Source organism: Bos indicus x Bos taurus, chromosome 15, assembly GCF_003369695.1.
Source record: "Bos indicus x Bos taurus breed Angus x Brahman F1 hybrid chromosome 15, Bos_hybrid_MaternalHap_v2.0, whole genome shotgun sequence".
Lineage (NCBI taxonomy): Eukaryota > Metazoa > Chordata > Mammalia > Artiodactyla > Bovidae > Bos > Bos indicus x Bos taurus.
Window position 1 is genome coordinate 173,912 of NC_040090.1, and position 12,191 is coordinate 186,102.

At 60.4% G+C, this 12,191-nt stretch overlaps 1 long non-coding RNA gene across 1 annotated transcript; it reads left to right on the forward strand.

Annotated features, from left to right (window-relative positions):
- Positions 1-2,339: 2,339 nt before the first annotated feature.
- Positions 2,340-11,969, forward strand: LOC113905200. Its single transcript, XR_003514612.1, has 3 exons — positions 2,340-2,973; positions 3,454-3,634; positions 11,029-11,969. It is a non-coding gene; the product is annotated as an uncharacterized LOC113905200 (long non-coding RNA).
- The last annotated feature ends 222 nt before the right edge of the window (positions 11,970-12,191 follow it).

Below are 12,191 nucleotides of genomic sequence, written 5' to 3' on the forward strand. Positions count from 1 at the left end.
ATGCCAGACTCAGCCCAGTCCCCACCCCCCACCCCCACTTCACATTTCCCACAAAATGGGGTCCTGGCCCATCACAGAGGATGCTGTGTGTGGGGTCCTGGTTACCCCACACACAGAGGGCAAGGTTATTTAAAATTTAAATAAATTTTAAAATTTATTTAAAATACGCTAACCGTGCTCCCCTACGGTTAGCGGTGTGGTCATCGATGCACTTGTCCTCGGGGAGGTGGACTGAGAAACAGAGGCAGGTGTCCATGAAGGTGGACAGTGCAGGCTGGAGGGCAGCTGTTAAGCGGGGATACTTGGCAAGAATACCTGTCCATCAAGCCTGCTTAGAGTAGACCACCAGGGAGATAGGGCTTTGCTTCCTGGAGGGTCGGAGGAGCAGAAAGTCCTCCGTCTTCACCCCATATAGGCGTGGGTGTTGGGGGAGGGGCCGTCTCAGATTGGGGGTAACCTTGCCCTCTTGGCAGATGGGGCTGCCGTGGAGCCCAGCGCCAGAGTGTCCCCTCCCTGCAGCCCCCAAACCTCTCCCTGCTCTCTCTTGGCCCCCACCCGCCACACTGCAAGTCACCCCACCGCCCCCAGGGAGAGGGGATCCCTAAGGAGGGATTATTACACCTCAACTGGCCACTCTTGGGTCACTTATGTTATATCCCTGTGTCTTTGGGTTCTGGGTGTTTTCATGTAAGAATTTTCAATGAAGCCGTTTCACTGCACAGCTAATTGGCTGTAAGACAATTTTGCTGTAAAAAAATAATGAAAATAAACGAGGTATATTAAAAAGGACATAATGAAACATGAAAAATTAACAATAAAATACTTACAAGATTTTATCGTAAAAAATGAAACTACCAAATCATATCTGAACACATTTAAAATACATGTGCTCTAAATCTACATCTCCACTGCCGCCCTGCAAATGAGAACAGCCCTGTGGACCCAGTGGCGGGGAGGGTGGGACGAACTGAGAGAGTAGCGTACAAATGCATGCATCACCACGTGTAAAACAGATTGCAGGTGGGCATTTGCTGTGTGATGCAGGGAGCTCAACCCCACGCTCTGTGACAACCTAGAGAGGTGGGATGGGGTGGGAGGTGGGAGGGAGGTTCATGAGGGAGGGGACATGTGTATACCTGTGGCTGGTTCATGCTGCTGTCCAGCAGAAACCAGCACAATATTGTAAAGCAAATATCCTCCAATAAAAAGGAAAAAAAAAGTGCTACACCCATATGATGGAATATTATTTGGCAATAAAAAGAAAAAGATGTGTGTGGATTCATGGTTACGGTTTTATTTGGGTATATCTTACAGAAACTGGTGATACTTCCCTTCTCAAAGTCTGTTATTGAGGATTTAGGATCTAATGGTGGAGGTAAGTTCTTTACAATATGAAAAAAATCCACTGAAGTCTCTAGATTTCCCTGGAAGTGAGATGAGGGATGCTGCTACTTCTTGCGAATGTGTAGAATATATGCTACGGATGATGTGTATTTGGGCTGCACTGAAATGTTCCTTCGTACGCCCAGTCCTCACAATTTACCAAATCAGTTGAGCCAGGTTTGTGCCAAATGCGGACATTCTGTCTCCGTCACATTCTCCACCATCAAACAGGAAAAACTTTTCACCATTTTCAAGAAACGTCAAGAATCATGTCACCATTCATTTTGGGGAGCAGGAAGCACTTGGCTCTTCTCTTGCCTCCCACTTCTAACACCGTGTGATGAATTTGGTAAAACAGCGTGAGAACGCGCCTTGTACCTAAGATTAGCTGAAGAGTCAATCATTCCTGCTCTTGAAGACTGCGGTGAATCCCTCACCGCTGCGTTCACATCTGCATGGCTTGGGAAGCTTTTGCTTGTGTCCGATGGGAGGGGTGGCCGTGTCCGGGTGATTTGCTGACTGACCTGGGCTCGCTCTCCAGTACGATGGGTGTAGGATGCAGCCTGGCTGTGCAGCGCTGAAACCACACTGTTTGCCTTTCAGGACAAAACTCCTTCTGGCTGAGCAGCTGTGGGGGGAGGACTGCAGGCGGCCTCTCTGGCAGGGCCTCTGGTCCTGTGCTGCGTGCTGCCTCCCAGGGGTCGGGCACCCTCACAGGCTCAGGGCAGTGCCCACAGGGAGCGTGGCCAGCGCCAGAGGCACGGACCGCCGCCCATGCCCAGCTGCCGGGCTTCCCGGGCGACTCCTGTGGTGGCGGAGCGATTTCTCTGCAGCCTACATTCTGCCCCCTCAGGAAACTGACGGTGGATCCATCAGGGTCTTGGCTGGCTTGGCAAAGAGAGAGGAAGGAAAGAGGGGCCCAAAGCCAACTGCCCAGGGCCCCTCTGGGGGCCTGGGGGCCTGGGGTGCCCTCTGACCTGAGCCTGGCCCCCAGCTTCACAGTCAGCAGGTGCCCTGCGGCTGCAGGGAGCTCACTCTGCCCGTTTCCTGTTGCACACATTGCTTTTAAGATTCCTGAGCTGAGGGCGGTCTTCTCTGCCAGGGTGTTGTGTTGGCCTTGGGGTCACATCGTTCCACGTTGGACACAGTGGTCCTCGAGTGACCCTGTGCTCACGGGGACAAATGTAACTGGTGTGAGGAATAAGTGAAACAAGTATAAGAAAAGACTTGGAAAATCCACTAATTTTTTTTCCTTCCGAATATAAGAAACACTGAAAAGAAGAGGTCTTTGTGCGAGGCAGTTCTCCCCCTTGTCATTTCTCTGGCTTGTCTGAGTGTGGGAGTGGAATGGATCTGTACAAAGCAGAGGACGAATTGGCTTCTTTAACCAGAACCAGAGGCAGCGCACCTGGCCGGGCGCCCGAAGCATCACCAGGCTCCTGTGAAAGGCCTGCCCCTCCGGATTTCCAGCAAGTTCATCGCCGTGACGTGGAGACTGCACTGGCCACTGGCCCTGCTTGCTGTCCACCCAGCTCGGTGCTGGGTCGGCAGGACCGCCTTGTGTACCGGAGAGTAGCTCAGGACGGCTCTGTAAGTCCCTGTGCACCTACTGTCTAGCATGGCGGGGGCAGCAGGCGCACACGGCCAGAGGGACCAGGGGTGGGCGCGGGGCCAGCGAGGCCACCGGGGCAGGGCCAGGAGGACAGAGAGTGACGGGGATGCCAGGGCCAGTCCGAGCGGGAGAGGAGGAGACGTGCTGGGGCTGAGGGCCCCAGGAGGGGCCGCCCAGTGTGTGTGGGAGGCAGCGGGGGGCGGGAGGGTCGAGGTGGTGGCCCCAGGCTGTGCCCCCCTTTCCCGAGCAGCCCGTCCTGCCAGCCCCACTCCTCGGGCACATGCCCCTCTCTGCCCTGCGCTGGCGCAGCAGCCCAGCCTCCCGCTCTGCTCCGCAGCGGCCCTTCCCTCCCCCAGCACCCAGAGGTTGTAGAATCAGCCTCTCATCTCAGGGCCGTCCTGAACCGCAGCGAAGAGAACCGCACACATGCAGACTGGGTGCCTTGGCTTCACACGCAGGCCAGCCGTCCAGACGAACGAGGCGCATCGCGTTCTCTTCCCAACTGGACACAGAGGAGGGGAGGGAAGTGTTTGTGGCAGAGAGAAGTGCTCCGAGGCTCCCTGACCTGCAAAGCTCCCGAAGAGCGAAGAGTGCAAGCTGTCTGCTAGGTGCTGCCAGGAGGTTGGGTCTGCATTTCGAGTGAGTCATCTGAAATTCAGGACTTCCCTGTAAATGTTTTATAATTCATTTCATTAAATAGCTTTTTCCTTGCATTAAAGGCATTTACATCACATGCAGTGGGAGCAGCAGAGAGCATGTAGGATACAGGGACGTGCTCTGTGGGGTTCGAGTGACCTTTCAAGAGACAGTGCAGCAAGGACAGGAGGTGGCGGGAAGGCCGGCCCTGACCCCATGGCCCGAGGCGAGGGGTGCAGACCCCTGGGGAGAGTGCGGGCTCCCCAGAGCGGGCAGGCTGGGCTCCAGGCGGGGTATGTCGTGTGAAGTACCCGGGGTTTGCCTGCAGCCCGCAGCTGGGACAGAGGAGCACGTCGATGGAGCACTGACCAAGAAAAGAGGGCCAACAGCTGGAGGCCACAGCCCAGGACCCTGCCCCGCTCCTTGAGCCTGCAGTCACCCCACAGCGCACACCCACGAGCCCTGAGGGCACCTGGGGTCACTGCAGACAAACCTGCCCAAGGGGACAGGCCGGACTGCAGGGGCCTGGGGGCTGGTCATCCAGCTCCCGGGTGGTGTCCTTCCCACCCTCCCAAACCCTGTCAGCACAGAGAACGGGTGAGTCAGGGGTGCCAGGGACCCAAGGGAGCCCCTGTGCAGGGGAGCAGAAGAAAACGCCCACAGACGCCACGCCGGGGCGTCACGGGGCCTGGAACCTGCAGAGCTGGGAGAAACGACGTTATCCCTCATCTGCGGATAAGGAAACAGGTTCACAGAGTCTGGGTGCAGATCAAGGCAAGTCTGCAACTGGACACAAGACAGGACCCTACTCACCCCTCCTGTGACCCAGGGGCGGACAGCACCTGCAACATCACAGGCTTCTCGGTCATTGTCTGTGAGGGAGCAAGTGAAGTGAGCCAAGGGCTTAGAGAGCGCTGAGGATGGGGACACTGCCCCTGAGAGCTCTTTGCAGGACTGGCAGTGGCAAGGCGCGGAGCAGCCCCTGCCAGCCCTGAGCTTGCTGAGGTCCGTCTCGTTTGTTTTCTCAGCTGCGTGACAGACTACGTTTAGCAGCCCTGTTCTGTGCAGCAAGCTTTAGACAGAAATAAACAGGATGGACACGGAGAGGACACAGTATTTAACTGTGGACCACAGAGCCTGTTACGGGTCGCTGATAGACTGGACCACAAAATAAGGATTGGAACTCAGTGCAGAGACGATGGGCTGGACCTCAGAGCTGATATTCCCAAGGCTGAGCACAGAGTCACAGCACAGGGAATGGCCCCTGGGTCTCAGGACTCACGCTCCCTCCTGGGGCTGCAGAGATGCTGATGTTTGAGCTCTGTTGTCAAGAAACAAGCAGGCTTTCTCGGCCAGAGGCAGCAGGGTAAAGCTCTCGGGAGGGGACAGTGGGCGGGGTGACCCAGAAGGCCCAGGACATGCGTCTGGGGATGGGGAGCTGGCCGTGCCCCTGTTTGTGACGTAAATGTGCCTTGAACGTGCCCAGGTGCCAGGCGACGGCTCCATGAGGAGCTGCCACTGACAGAGGAAGCGTCTCGTTTGCAGAGAGTGGGGTGTGCGTGTGCCGATGGCTGTGGAAGGAAGGGGCAGAGTAACAGGGCGATTTGAGGAGGTAACAGCAGGGACGGCACTGATGTCTCGCAGAGCTGGGTGTCCAGGAGGGCGTGTCTGGGTTCCCCAGGCGGTTCCTGTTCCAGCCCCCAAAGCCCTGAGTCCTGGGACGGCCCGGATGGGTGGGCAGCTAGCAGAGAAGGCTTCTCGGAGGAGGTGGCCGCCACCCCTAAATGTCATGGGGGCCATGGACCAGCTCCCCAAGACTCGGGGCAGTTTGAAGAGGCCGCGCTGTGAGCAGGAAGGCTGCAGGAGTGCCCTCCACGCCGCCCCATGAAGTCTCGCCCCCGTCCATGCCCCAGCCCCACCCTGGGCATCAGGACAGCAGCGGGCAGCTGGGGGCCTCTGGGATGTGGTGGGGCTGGGGCTGTGCCTGGCCCCCTCCCTGGAGCAGCAGCCCCTCCACCTGCCCCTCTGGAGGGCCCCCTCACGCCTCCCTACTCCCCTCCAGCCCCAGCTCCTGATGCCCTGGGCACTGCCCTCTGTTTTCCCCACGGGCGACAGGGTCCCGTGGACGGCACTCCTGGCAGGCCAATGCTCTCCCCACTTATGGGCCACACAGCTGCCCCACCTCCCCCAGCGCTGTCCATACTGGGTTGCCGGGCTCCGTAAGGATAGGCCTGAAGCCTGACAGGACCTGGGACCCGTTCTCATCACCACCGAAACCCAGAAGCCTTCATGTCCCTCCTGGTCCCGTAGGTCCCAGGTCCCGAAGCCCCTGAGCCGCCCAGAGGTGCCCTCCCTCGGGACGGAATGGAAGAACAGGCTGACTGCCAGGAGCCCAAGCACTGCCTAAGCTTGGGGCTCCAGAGAAGCTTCTAGAAAACAGTTCCAGCCCTGGAAGCTCTCAAGATAGACTCAAGCTGCCAGAATTCAGCCACTGGAGTGGACTGTCCATCCCAGCAAGAGCTGTGGAGAGGGCCAGGGGTGGGGTCAGGGGTCGGGGCCAGGGGACCCCCAGGTCGATGTGTCAGTTCTGAGCATTCCCAGCCCGTATGGGCTCTCTGCTGCCCCAGGACTGAGCAGGCTGTGTCCCCTTGTTAACTGGAGATGGTGGCTAAGCCGCTGCCCGCTTCCTGCGTCCTGGACTTCAGAGAGGCTCAGCACCTTCAGAGAGGCCCCAGCACCTTCAGAGAGGCCTCAGGACCTTTAGAGAGGCCCCAGCACCTTCAGAGAAGCCTCAGCACCTTCAGAGAGGCCCCAGCACCTTCAGAGAGGCCTCAGGACCTTTAGAGAGGCCCCAGCACCTTCAGAGAGGCCCCAGCACCTTCAGAGAAGCCTCAGGACTTTTAGAGAGGCCCCAGGACCTTTAGAGAGGTCCCAGGACCTTCTGAGAGGCCCCAGCACCTTCAGAGAGGCCTCAGGACCTTTAGAGAGGCCCCAGCACCTTCAGAGAAGCCTCAGGACCTTTAGAGAGGCCCCAGCACCTTCAGAGAGGCCCCAGGACATTTACAGAGGCCCCAGGACCTTCAGAGAGGCCCCAGCACCTTCAGAGAGGCTCCAGGACCTTCAGAGAGGCTCCACGCCTTTAGAGAGGCCCCAGCACCTTCAGAGAAGCCCCAGGACCTTTAGAGAGGCCCTAGTACCTTCAGAGAGGCTCCAGTACCTTCAGAGAGGCCCGAGTGCCTTTAGAGAAGCCCCAGGACCTTCAGAGAGGCCCCAGCACCTTCAGAGAGGCCCCAGCACTTTCAGAGAGGCCCCAGGACCTTCAGAGAGGCCCCAGCACCTTCAGAGAGGCCCCAGCGCCTTTAGAGAGGCTCCACACCTGTGATGCTCGCTAGAGACTCGGATGTGGACAGCGTGTCACGATTCCCGACAGGCGCTGCCCAGGGTAGGGTTTGAGGGTCCCACACGGGGGCAAGTGGGGGACAGGCCCTGGGTCCCCATGTCTGGCCTGCACACGGCACAGAAGCACACGTGACAGGAGCTGAGCTGGGAGATGGGTCAGAACACGCGTGGTGTGGGCCGTGTTCCTTGTCCTTCTCTACTCGAAGCCAGCAGCTCTGCCAGGCACAACAGGTTTCCATGGAAACCACTTGGTCAGCTGGGCCGTCTCAGTGCTGCTGCCATGGAAGCATGTTGTCCTCTGGGTGATGGGCCACATTACGAGTGGGGGAGACCGTGGGCTTCCAGCTCACGTCCGCTCCCGCGGCCCACCCCCTCCTGGAGGCTGTCTCTGAGCTACTTACCGCTGCATCACCAGGCCTGGTGTTGGGCGCTTTACAGAGAGGAGGAAAGATGCTGTAAGCTGTCAAGTGCCTGGTGCGAACAGGCCAGCAAGAAGGAGCCGGTGGTCATTGTGGAATCAGAGGCTGGGGGTGGGGGGAGAGCCGCCAGGGAGGGGCCCGTAACCACCGCCTACTGCCCACCACCCGCCAACCAGGGCACGGAGGAGGCCCGGGCCCCCAGAGCCCCATGCAGACCTGCCTTTGGCGTGGTCCCCCCGTCTCCTGGCCCTGCTCCCCATCCACGCCCCCCAACACCACACACACTGCACACACCACACACATCGTTGCACACAGCACACACATGTACACACACATTGCACACAGCACACACATGTACACACACCACACTTACCCGACCCACATCATACAGACACACATCACATCCAACATGCACACCACGTAGACACCCCCACATCTGCACACACATCGCAGACACAGAGCCCACAGTTTCAGACAGGACAGGACACGCTGACCATCCCTGTGAACCAGCTTCACAGGAAGCGCCCTGGGGGTGGTGATGAGTGGAACACAGTCCTTACCGGCCACACAGGGCACATACCCAAGCAGCCTCACGTAGCTTTCATGTAATTTCGAGAAGAGCTTATTTGTTAATCGAGTTTCCAAAGAACCGCAACCAGCAACCAAACAGCTGTCTCCTGAGCACCGGCAGGCATCCTCCCAACCCCGCCCTCTTTTAAGCCTGGGGGGCTGTGGGCCCCTTGCGCCTTCCCAGTCGGACCGTTTAAGGGCACAGGGGAGCAGGGTCCAGCCAGCTAAGTGTTGGTGTCAGCCAGGAAATGTCAAAAATATGAGAGGAAAAACTGGAGAGTGAAAAATGGAATGTGAGGGCTGAGATGATGGAAGGATGGGAACTGCCTCCAGGGAGAGGAGCAGGTCTCCTTCATCGACGTCAGTCTCAGATGTGTACTAGTGTGTGTGCACTAATGCGTGTGCGCTAACGTGCAGGTGTGCACAGTGGGTGGGTGTGCACAGTGTGCGGTGTGCACCCGTGTGTGGGTATGCTCCAGTGGGTGGGTGTGCAGTGGGTGGGTGTGCACAGTGGGCAGGTGTGCACACTGGGCGGGTGTGCACCCATTGGTGGGTGTGCAGTGTGTGGGTGTGCACAGTGGGAGGGTGTGCAGTGTGTGAATGTGCACAGTGTGTGGGTGTGCACAGTGGGAGGGTGTGCAGTGTGTGGGTGTGCACAGTGGGAGGGTGTGCAGTGGGTGGGTGTGCACAGTGTGTGGGTGTGCTCCAGGGTGGGTGTGCAGTGGGCGGGTGTTCACCTGTTTGTGGGTGTGCGCACTGGGCGGGTGTGCACACTGGGCAGGTGTGCACCATTGGCGGGTGTGCACAGTGTGTGGGTGTGCATTGGGCGGGTGTTCACCTGTTTGTGGATGTGCACACTGGGCGGATGTGCACACTGGGCGGGTGTGCACAGTGTGTGGGGTGCACCCATGAGCAGACGTGCACCCATGGGCTCTGCGAGCATGTGCCCTCAGCCTGCCCCCAGGCCCTGGCATCCCCCTCCCAAGCCCCTGCCCCCGACTGGTCCCTCCCTGCCCCCCGGGCCTTCACCCCCGTCACTGACCTCAGCCCCAGCTCCGCAGGTCCCCTGTGACCCTCTCCTGTTGGGAGGGGTTGGCCCACAGTGTGAGCGTCTCCTAGACCCTGGATGTCACACGCCAGCTGGGGGGACCCCTGTGAGCGTGGATGCAGGAGGCCCTGGGCCTGGGCAAGGGGGTCCTCCACCCCATGGATCCTTGGGTGAGAGAGGAAGAAACGGGAGATAAGCTAAGAGTGACGAAAGCCCTTCCATTTAGGAAGAGACGTCAGCGTTCTCAGGCTCTTCAGATGCCCGTCACCCTTCTCAACCTGCCTCTGGGTTCCACCAGGCCCTGAGAACAGCGCCCTCAGCCCTGCCCTGACCCTGGGCCCTAGACCCAGACTCGTGCCAGGAGCCCCCCAGGTGGGGAGCGAGCAGCCTCGTGAAGCATCGTCCCCACACCCTTCCCTCCAAACCCTCAGCCACGTGATAGGGAAAGGCCTGGCCGTGCGCACGGGGGCCCGGAGCTTGGCAGGTCTCACTCTGGACTGGGCACAGGAGAGGAGGAATGGAGAGGCCGCAGGGGCAGGACAGGCGTGGAGAGTGTGGAGGGCACCTGCTCCTGACTCAGTTAGACCCCAAGGGACAGCAGGGGGAGAAGGGCCCGGACTCTCAGCTGTGAGGATGCCTCCTGTCCTGAGGATGGTGAGGAGGGCCGGGGACAGGCCCCGCTGGGGGTGAGATTACAGGGGCCGGGGCCCCGCACCCCTTCTGTAGACACCTCACTCCTGGACAGACTCAGAGCCTGGTCCACATGACACCCTGGCCAGAGGAGCCCTGTGTTCGCAGTCAGGCTCTGGCAGGCACAGCAGGATGAGGGCCATCAGGGAGAGAGGACAGGCCCCCGTGACGGGGAGGATGGGCCCCAGTGACGGGGAAGATGGGCCCCCAGTGATGGGGAGGACGGGCCCCCAGTGATGGGGAGGACGGGCCCCAGTGATGGGGGAGGATGGGCCCCCAGTGACGGGGGAGGACGGGCCCCAGTGATGGGGAGGACGGGCCCCCAGTGATGGGGAGGACGGGCCCCAGTGATGGGGAGGATGGGCCCCAGTGACAGTGAGGAGGACGGGCCCCCGTGACAGGGGAGGACGGGCCCCAGTGACAGGGGAGGATGGGCCCCCAGTGATGGGGAGGACGGGCCCCAGTGACAGGGGAGGATGGGCCCCCAGTGATGGGGAGGACGGGCCCCAGTGATGGGGAGGATGGGCCCCAGTGACAGTGAGGAGGACGGGCCCCCGTGACAGGGGAGGACGGGCCCCAGTGACGGGGGAGGATGGGCCCCAGTGACAGTGAGGAGGACGGGCCCCCGTGACAGGGGAGGACGGGCCCCAGTGACGGGGGAGGATGGGCCCCCAGTGATGGGGAAGACGGGCCCCAGTGATGGGGGAGGATGGGCCCCAGTGATGGGGAAGACGGGCCCCATTGATGGGGGAGGATGGGCCCCCAGTGATGGGGAGGACGGGCCCCAGTGACGGGGGAGGATGGGCCCCAGTGATGGGGGAGGATGGGCCCCAGTGATGGGGAAGATGGGCCCCAGTGACGGGGGAGGATGGGCCCCAGTGATGGGGAGGACGGGCCCCAGTGACGGGGGAGGATGGGCCCCAGTGATGGGGGAGGATGGGCCCCTAGTGACAGGGAGGACGGGCCCCTAGTGACAGCAGGGAGGACAGGCCCCAGTGACGGGAGGACGGACCCCCAGTGACAGTGGGGAGGATGGGCCCCAGTGAGGGGGAGGACGGGCCCCAGTGACGGGGAGGATGGGCCCCAGTGACTGGACGGCCTGCACAGGAAGGACCTGGGGGCAGAACCCAGGGCAGCGATGCTGGTGAGGGTCAGCGGGACTGGGAGCGGACCCCACATGCCCTCAGGGGTCCAGCTTTCTTGTTCTCCTAGGGCAGACCTGCCCCATCCTCCCCGGACGCCACAGCAGAGTCCTCTCTCACCCTCCACAGCTCACAGCTCCATCAGAACCATCACGCCCTCGGGAAGACCGACTTGGAGAAGTGATCTTTCCAAGGTGGCAGGGGGACATGGAGCCACCCCTCCCTTCCAGGCATGGAGCAGCCGCTGAAGCGCCTCCAGGGTGGGGCACACACAGGGTCCTCTCCTCTCACCCCAGCTTGGTTCTCCAGGAGTGGGCATCTCCTCGGGGACGCTGGTGACGTCTGGAGGCAGTTTCGATCATCAGAGCCTGGGGGTCCGGGGCTCCTGCTCCCAGGACTCCTGGAGGCAGTGTGGGTGCTGCTGAGTGCTCAGAGGGGCCCACGCTCAGCACCAGAGGCCTCAGGGTGAGAAGCCCCCGGCACAGTGAAGCACGCCCTCCCAGCCGGCGTGTCTCCCCCAGGGCAGCCCCTTCAGGCTTTCTGCTCCCCAGGGGCTGGTCCATCCCTCCAGGAACCTTCCTGGGTCGGCGGCAGGCATGCGGGGACAAGGCTCACCCACAGATGCACGTCTGTGCTCACTCGCCCGCCACCCAGCCCAGAGGCAGCACCCACGACCATTCACTATCAACCAGTAGCCTTGGGGGTCCCCTGGTGGGCCACTCCACGCTTTCTACAACAGACAGGATGGTGGGGCACTTCCCATCATGGGTGCAGCCCCCGACCTGCCCAGGGACCCTCCTTGTCTGGCCAGCAACCTCCTCACTCTTCCTTTCTGAGAAGACAAGACATCAATCACTCCCCAGAGCCTCCCTCGGAAAATGAGCGAAGGACGCCGGGCTGGGCTGAGTGACAGAGGACGGCGCGGTGCTGACGTGCGACAAAGCCTCGCCAGCACCGTGACGGCAGGTCGGTGCAGCCAGCAAACTGCCCGCAAGGGCAGACTGTCTCGGCGGGATCAACCACCCCCTGGAAAACAATTTCACACTAGAATAAACAGCAGAGTGAAGTAATAAATGCGTCGCATTGTCCGGTTCTCAACCTGGGCCTTGATATAGATTAAAAACAAGTCAGTTATTCTCATCAATGACAGAAGCTCACCGTGCTTAGCAAAATAAGATGGAGAGGTCTGGGTGGAGAGCGGCCGTCCTGGGATGACCCGTGTCTCCCGGGGAGGCCCCAGTCCCCTGGCCCGAGAGCAGAGGAAGCAGGGGGGGCAGCGTTTCAGCTGCAAG